Source organism: Vigna unguiculata, chromosome 6 (genome assembly GCF_037176805.1).
Source record: "Vigna unguiculata cultivar grain cowpea cultivar isolate G323 ecotype 2 chromosome 6, ASM3717680v1, whole genome shotgun sequence".
Lineage (NCBI taxonomy): Eukaryota > Viridiplantae > Streptophyta > Magnoliopsida > Fabales > Fabaceae > Vigna > Vigna unguiculata.
In genome coordinates, this window is record NC_140797.1 from 6,168,642 (window position 1) to 6,175,581 (window position 6,940).

Sequence of the window (6,940 nt, forward strand, 5' to 3'; positions counted from 1 at the left end):
TGAAACAAATAAAAGAATATGAATATGTAATGACTAATGGCCATGTGGGAATAGATGGCCATAATCAGAAAAAGAATATAAGAGGGAGAATCAAAACAGGCAATCCACGTCTCAAATATTACATGTGGGCGTCAATCCACGTCTCAAGGATTATATATGGGCAGTACTTGCATACACAATAAGATTCAATGCCATATTGAAGGAGTCAATAAGAGAGAATGACATATATATATATATATATTACTTGCAAACTGAAGAATTCACAAAATCTTGCTTGAGGCTTCCTTGATAATATTCACCAAGTCTGGACCAAATCTTAATCTAGAGAAATTGCACTATGAGGGAAAGGCAAACAAATTATACACACCACATGCATTGAAGAAACAAATATAATAAGTCATCAAAAGCCAAACTATATATCCATGACCTAAAGACTTACTTGTTGACTTTCCTTCCGGTGATCCAGCGACACTAATTTCTAAGCCAAAATTCAAGATCACATGTATTTAGATATTTCTTTTACTTAATCAATTCACACTCAATTAGCACGAAAGCCCTATAGCATAATTCTATCTATAAAACGAGGGATGGGTATTCGGAAGATATTGAACCCTAGAATGCTTAATGCACTTGAGATTTAGTAAGGAACCAAACATGTAACATTTATAGTTTCATATCCAGATACTCTGCAAATCACTAATGCATAGGGTGTCCAATGATAGAGAAAAAACTAACCTTGCTTGGGTAATTGTTGCAGTATAAATTTTATCACTAAAAAACGTAAATATACAATCATTCATTAGTTCTTCGAGGATTGGAGAAGTGTGTCATCTAAAAAGTTAGATTGTTCACTCACTTTAACTTGCTAATTTTCAATAGCAATCAGATTCTCACAAAGAGAACTATTTCCTACAAAGTTTGAACCAAATTAGTAAAATAATGTCAATTTTAGCAAACTGAAAGCTATACAAAAGCAAAGTCAAGACTAAAAGCTAACTGGAAAAACCACAACTGTGCACATGTATGCTTTGTCTATATCACTTTATTTCAACAAATAGGTGGATTGAGTAAAATTAACCCAGACTACAAACAGAAAAAGGAAAACCAATAGAATCAAACGATAAAATCCAAACACAAACAAAATAACCCTAGATTATAGACAAAAAAGGGATAGTGACAAAATACAAAATCAAACCAATATTCAATAAAATTAACTCACAAAAACAAAAATCTAAGTTATATGTACCCAAGAAGAGCGTTAGGTAGAGTGATATACTTACTTAAGCACAACCATGATGAGAAGAGCACCAACGTCGACAAGAAGGAGACTATGTTGAAGAGCTGCCTCGAAGAAGGGACCCAACGATGATTAAGAGCGACCACGAAGAGCCAGAAGCGCGACTTTGAGCTCTTTCAATCAGTGACCACGACGAAAGCGAAAGACTAGGCGACATTGGCTTTACGTTTTCTACAATGCAGTTCGTAGGATGGAAATGAAAAGTGTTTCAGGGTTTTAGTTTGGTCGCAGAGTATAAGCTTTTGTATTTAGTTTTTAGGGTGTCTTAGTTTGTATTTTTAGTTTTGGCGCAGTATATACTTTTCAATAAGATGGAAAAATTATTTTTTGGCATTTTTCAGAGTCTATAAATTTTTAGTTAAAATTAAAATTTCTTAATTTATTTTAAGCAACGTTTTAATATATTAGGCAACATTTTAGATAAATGTGGTATAAATTATCTACATCTTGAAAATAATTACCTTTGATACTCATTAAACTACGCTGATAAAAGTGTTCTTTTTTCCATGTTTAGGCAACACTTTTCTACCTGTAGACAAATTTAATGTTTCTTAAAGTAAAAAATGTTGTAGTAAACCTTCAATAATGTTTTTCTCTAGAAAACTTCTATTCACCGCATGTGATTCTTTTTGGGAGTAAAAGAAGTTTGTGTTTTTGGTGTATTATTGTGTTGATGGACATGTATTGGGTGGTATGGGCACCATGGAAGTGTAAGGGAAGCTATATTTTTTTTCTGCTAGAATTATGATAGGGTTAAAGATATGTGGCATTCTTTCTATGAGTGAATATTCAAATTTGATGGTTTAAGTGATATCTTTTAAGAAGACAAACTTTTGCACTATTCTGCTTGAATTTTGTGAAATAAAGATTGAGGAATGATGCATGAGGGAAGTTGGAATTAAATTGTGAGGCATATAGTTGCATTTAAGCTAGAAATTAATTGGGTTAATTTTGATTTATTTTTGGTGAAAGGTGTATGAAGCGAATATGTTTTTCTAAGGAGTGTAATTGTTTTGGATTCTTTTTGGTGTAGTAAAAGTTCAATAATAATAAAAGTTCATGAGGCCGTGTTAAGGAATGGTTAAGCTTAGTGCTTGACTGCATTGGTGGTGTTGTATTGGTGAAATCGGTGCACGAAATGGAAGTTTGGAAGGTAAGGATTAGAATATTGTGAAATTGTGTGTATGTTGAATGAATTTTAATGTTCCATGATGTTTGTGTGCCTTAAGATGACCAAATAATGTAAATACATTATTTTTCGTATTTCTAGGTGTGTTTGCGCCTCATTGGACACTAAGCAATGGTTCTAGGCATTTTTATGAGAGGTCTAGCGTTGAGTGTTGATTCTGGGTACTGAGCAACCTGCTTTACGAGATGTCTGGCGTTGAGTGCTGGCTTTTGGTGCTAGGCGTTACTTTTTTTCTAGTTTGCGCAGTTTTCTTTAAACTGAGTTTTCCAGTTCGTTAACTATTGGATTTGGCTGAAATTTTGACAATTGGTCCATAACATGTCGTTCCTTAGTTTGAATGGTGTGATCTTAGTTTGAAGGTATGTTGTTGGAGTTATATGTCACACATGATTTCTAGTTTTTCATGGTAGTATTGTGTTGGTATTTTGTTGTGAAAAATTGTGATAGGCTTAGTTTGTAGTCTATTGGATGTTGGGCATGATGAGGATTGTATGTTGTTAATGTGTTATGATACATGTGAGGATGATGCCTTGATGTGCCTGTGTGTTTATTGATCATGCAAGTGGATAATCATGTGATTGTTGATTAATGCCTGATCATGATGAGATAGTGTATACTTAGATATGAATGTTGTGAAAAGTATTTTTACAATTGTACCAAAGGTACACTTGGCTTGGGCTCTTGATAAGAGTAATGGGAAGTTGTACACATCGTCAAGGCTCGATATCAGTTGTGGGAAGTTGCAAACTTCACCAGGGCTCGATAAGATTAATGAGAAGTTGTAAACTTTGCAAGGGCTCAATAAGAGTAATGTAAAGCTGTATACTTCATTTGGGCTCTTGATATGAGTAATGAGAAGTTGTATACTTCATCGGGGCTTGCTATGAGAGTAATGGGAAGGGACATCTTTGGTAAATTGTGTATGAGATTTGGTTGGGTGGTTAATTATGAAAGTTGTATACTTCGTCAGGGCTCTTGATCTGAGTAATGGGAAGAGTTATACTTTGTCGGGGCTCGATGTGAGAGTAATGGGAAGTGACATCTTTGGTAAATTACGTGTGAGTTTTGGTTGAGTCGTTAATCATGTGATCATGTTTTTCGTTTAATATTACTTGGTGGTAATATGTTGTTGGGTACATGTTGTGATTTTTAGAACATGTGGTAGTTGATATCTCGAACGAGTGATGTTATATTATGATGATGTTAGGTGAGTTGTATATTGATATGCATTGTTATGTGGTATGTGACATGGTTAGATCACCATTGCATGTTTGTAGTTGTGATTTCCACCTACGATGATCATATAACTTAGGTTATACGGGAGTAGATGATGACGTAAATACAATTGAAGAAGCTTAGATGTGAGGAGCTCGTGGGAATGCTTTTGGGGACTTTCCTTTAAATTTTTGAAAATTTATTTTAAATAAATGTAATAATTAGTTGTTGCAAGTTTTGAACTTGAAGGATTTTTATTAAGACTTATGTTGATAGTTTAACTCAGTTGGTGGGTTGATCCACGTTTTGTTTTGAGGAATAAAGTTATTTCAGATTAATATTCCGACAAGTATTGTTTTGCACTAAAATTATTTGAAAAATTCCTATTTAATAGGATGGTATCATTGGTTGCGTTTTGAAGTTTGAAAAATTTACACGTGGCATCTCGAAAGGGATGATACAAGTACAAATCACTTAAAAACAAAAAAAAGGCAAATTATTGTTTCTGATATAGCGACGAGTGTAAGACTCGGGAAAATTAAATAATTAAATAAATATTTATTTGATATAAATGCAATTTGTCGCAACCTCCGAAAAAAATTGCGACGAGACGGTGAACATGAAAAAAACATCATTTTAAAATATAAATTTAATAAATGACAGTCGCCACCATAATTTTGGAAAACTATGGAAAACCTAAAAAAAAATGGTTTGCAAAATCGGATCAGGTTTGGGAGTTGGTTACGTGTGGAGAATGTATTAGCACCCCAAACGTCTGTCCTAAGACGGTTCCCTTTAATTAAGTGTGTGAAACCAATGTAGTTTTAAAATATTTGTTTTTTTCAAAAGTGAAACAAAACATCCTAATATGAATGAAGAAAACATTTTTTAAATTTTATATTTGGACACGACAAGGTGTTTGACCTTACTCCTATGTATTCTCATTCAAAATGGGAAATCGGGGTTACATAGATCTTATTTAAAAACAAATTATTATAAACTTCAATTTGATTAATCTTATTTTTTTTAAAATTTTAATGTATAAGTATTATTTATTAAGTGAATTCGAGAAATATTATTAAGCAAGTCCAAGACTAGACATGATGATTAAAATTTATTTAAGAAAAATATTAAATTATTAAGTAAGTCTGAGACTAAACATAATAATAAAAATTTATTTAAGAACAATAATTAATTATCAAGCAAGTCCGAGACTGGACATGATAATCAAACTTTATTTAAATAAATAATTAATTATCAAACAAGTTTAAGACTATACATGATTATCAAACTCGATTTAAGAGAAAAATTTAATTACCAAGCAAATCCGAGACTATAGATGATAATTAAAGTTTATTTAAGAAAAACATTTAATTATCAAGCAAGTCCGAGATTAGACATGACAATTAAAATATATTTTAAAAAAAATGTTTAATAATCAAAATAGGTCTGAGACTAGACATGATAATCAAATTTTATTTAAGAAAAACATTTATTATCAAGTAAGTCCGAGACTAGACATGATAATCAAACTTGATTTAAGAAAATGAGAATTATAATTATCAAATAAGTCCCAGACTTAACATGATAATCAATAATACCTAATATTAAAAATAATTATTTAAAAGAAAAAAAAAGAGTAAGAGGAAAATGAGAAAAATGAGAAGAGGAAAAGAGATGAAGAAGAAAAGGCAAAAGAGGAGATATTAAGAAAAGCCAAAGAAGAGAATGAGAGAAAAAAATTTGAAGAAAGAGAGAAACTAAGACAAGAGTAAGAGTTTGAAAGTCAATCCAAGGTGGTAAAGTTTAAGAGAAATTTAAAAGCAAAATGGGAAATTATGATTAGGGAAGTAGTCTTCCATCCTTCTACACTCCCTTCCATGAAAACCCAATTTCCAAAGGGAGTAATCCCATCTTTAATCTCTTCTTCCTTTTCCATTCCATCTTTTGTCTTGTTTCCCTCTCAACCATTTTGTTATCCATCTCATTCCATTATTTTACACTCCTCAACATATTTTGCTAATACACACTTTAACTTTAAAATTATTTTCAAAAATCACTTAATGTCAAAGTGTAAGACACTCTTTTTGTGAAGTGGTCCGAATATCACAAGTTTTCAAATTTAAAAGCTCATCTTCACACATTTTCTATCAATATCTACTACATGGTCTTTCTGATTTTATTAAAATTATGTTTGAACTATTTCAAATTATATTTTTGATCCTGGTGGAACCAAACTTCAATTGTTGTGGGCCTTGAAGAACCCTTTTGATATGAGGACAAATCTTCTTCAAAAGGGAGGGGATGATAAATCCACACCAAGGCCCAATCCATGACCCACATGCATCTGAAGCCCAAAGCCCACCAAGAGGCCCAATAACAAGAGGATGCATGATTGTAGAATTAGAATAGATTTTATTTTAGGCCACATTTTAGAATAAATGCTAAAGCACTTTGTTGTTTAGCCTTTAAATTGGGCCGAGATTAGCTTGGAGGCAAAGAGTGGAGATCACTTTTCATGGTGGTGCTAAAATTTGGAGCGCATTTTTTAGCTTGGAGGTTTGCTTGGTGCGCATGCTTTCCTTGGAACAAGGCAAAGAGAGTGTGAGTGTCCACATGTCTCTTGATCCCACTATCCTTTGCATCTCACGACCACAAATCCAGCTTCTCCTCTAAGATACATTTTCATTACATTTTATGTTGCATCTTCATTTCATTTGGCCAACCATGATTCCTATAAATGGGGTCATTCTATTCTTGTATTTGGTTACTTTTGAATGGTAATAGCCTTGTTGTTGATGGCACTCCACCCCTATTACCTCAAGAGTCACTTGCTAGACTAGTTTCTACTCTAAATTCCTCTAGCCCCCTTCCCTAGAATGGACCTCTATTCTAGGCTTCATCTCCATTCCATCTTCATTACTTCAAGGGCCTTCAAAGCTTGACTCCACTCATCCATTCTAACTCCATTTTCTCTGCAACCATGGACCTTGTCCTCTCCATTTTCATGTTTGAAGGTTCATCAAGTGGTATCTAGAGCCATACAAACCTTGGTGCATCCATACTTTTAGTTTAGGTAAGGTTCTTGGTCCATACTTGTGTTTGTCTTCAGTTTCCGTGTTGTTCTCTTCTTCTCCATTGTCTTGTTCAAATTTTTCTTGTTTCTATAGATCGTCATTGAGGCTACATGAATCTTGTTGATTCAAATTGTAGTACTCCTTGCTTCAATGGTGTAAATG

General features: G+C 33.1%; 1 long non-coding RNA gene across 1 annotated transcript; it reads right to left on the minus strand.

Moving 5' to 3' along the window:
• LOC114187213 (uncharacterized) lies at positions 1–1,550 on the minus strand. Its single transcript, XR_003605210.2, has 2 exons — positions 1,281–1,550; positions 1–909 (listed from the first exon to the last, which is right to left on the minus strand). It is a non-coding gene; the product is annotated as an uncharacterized LOC114187213 (long non-coding RNA).
• Between the last annotated feature and the right edge of the window lie 5,390 nt (positions 1,551–6,940).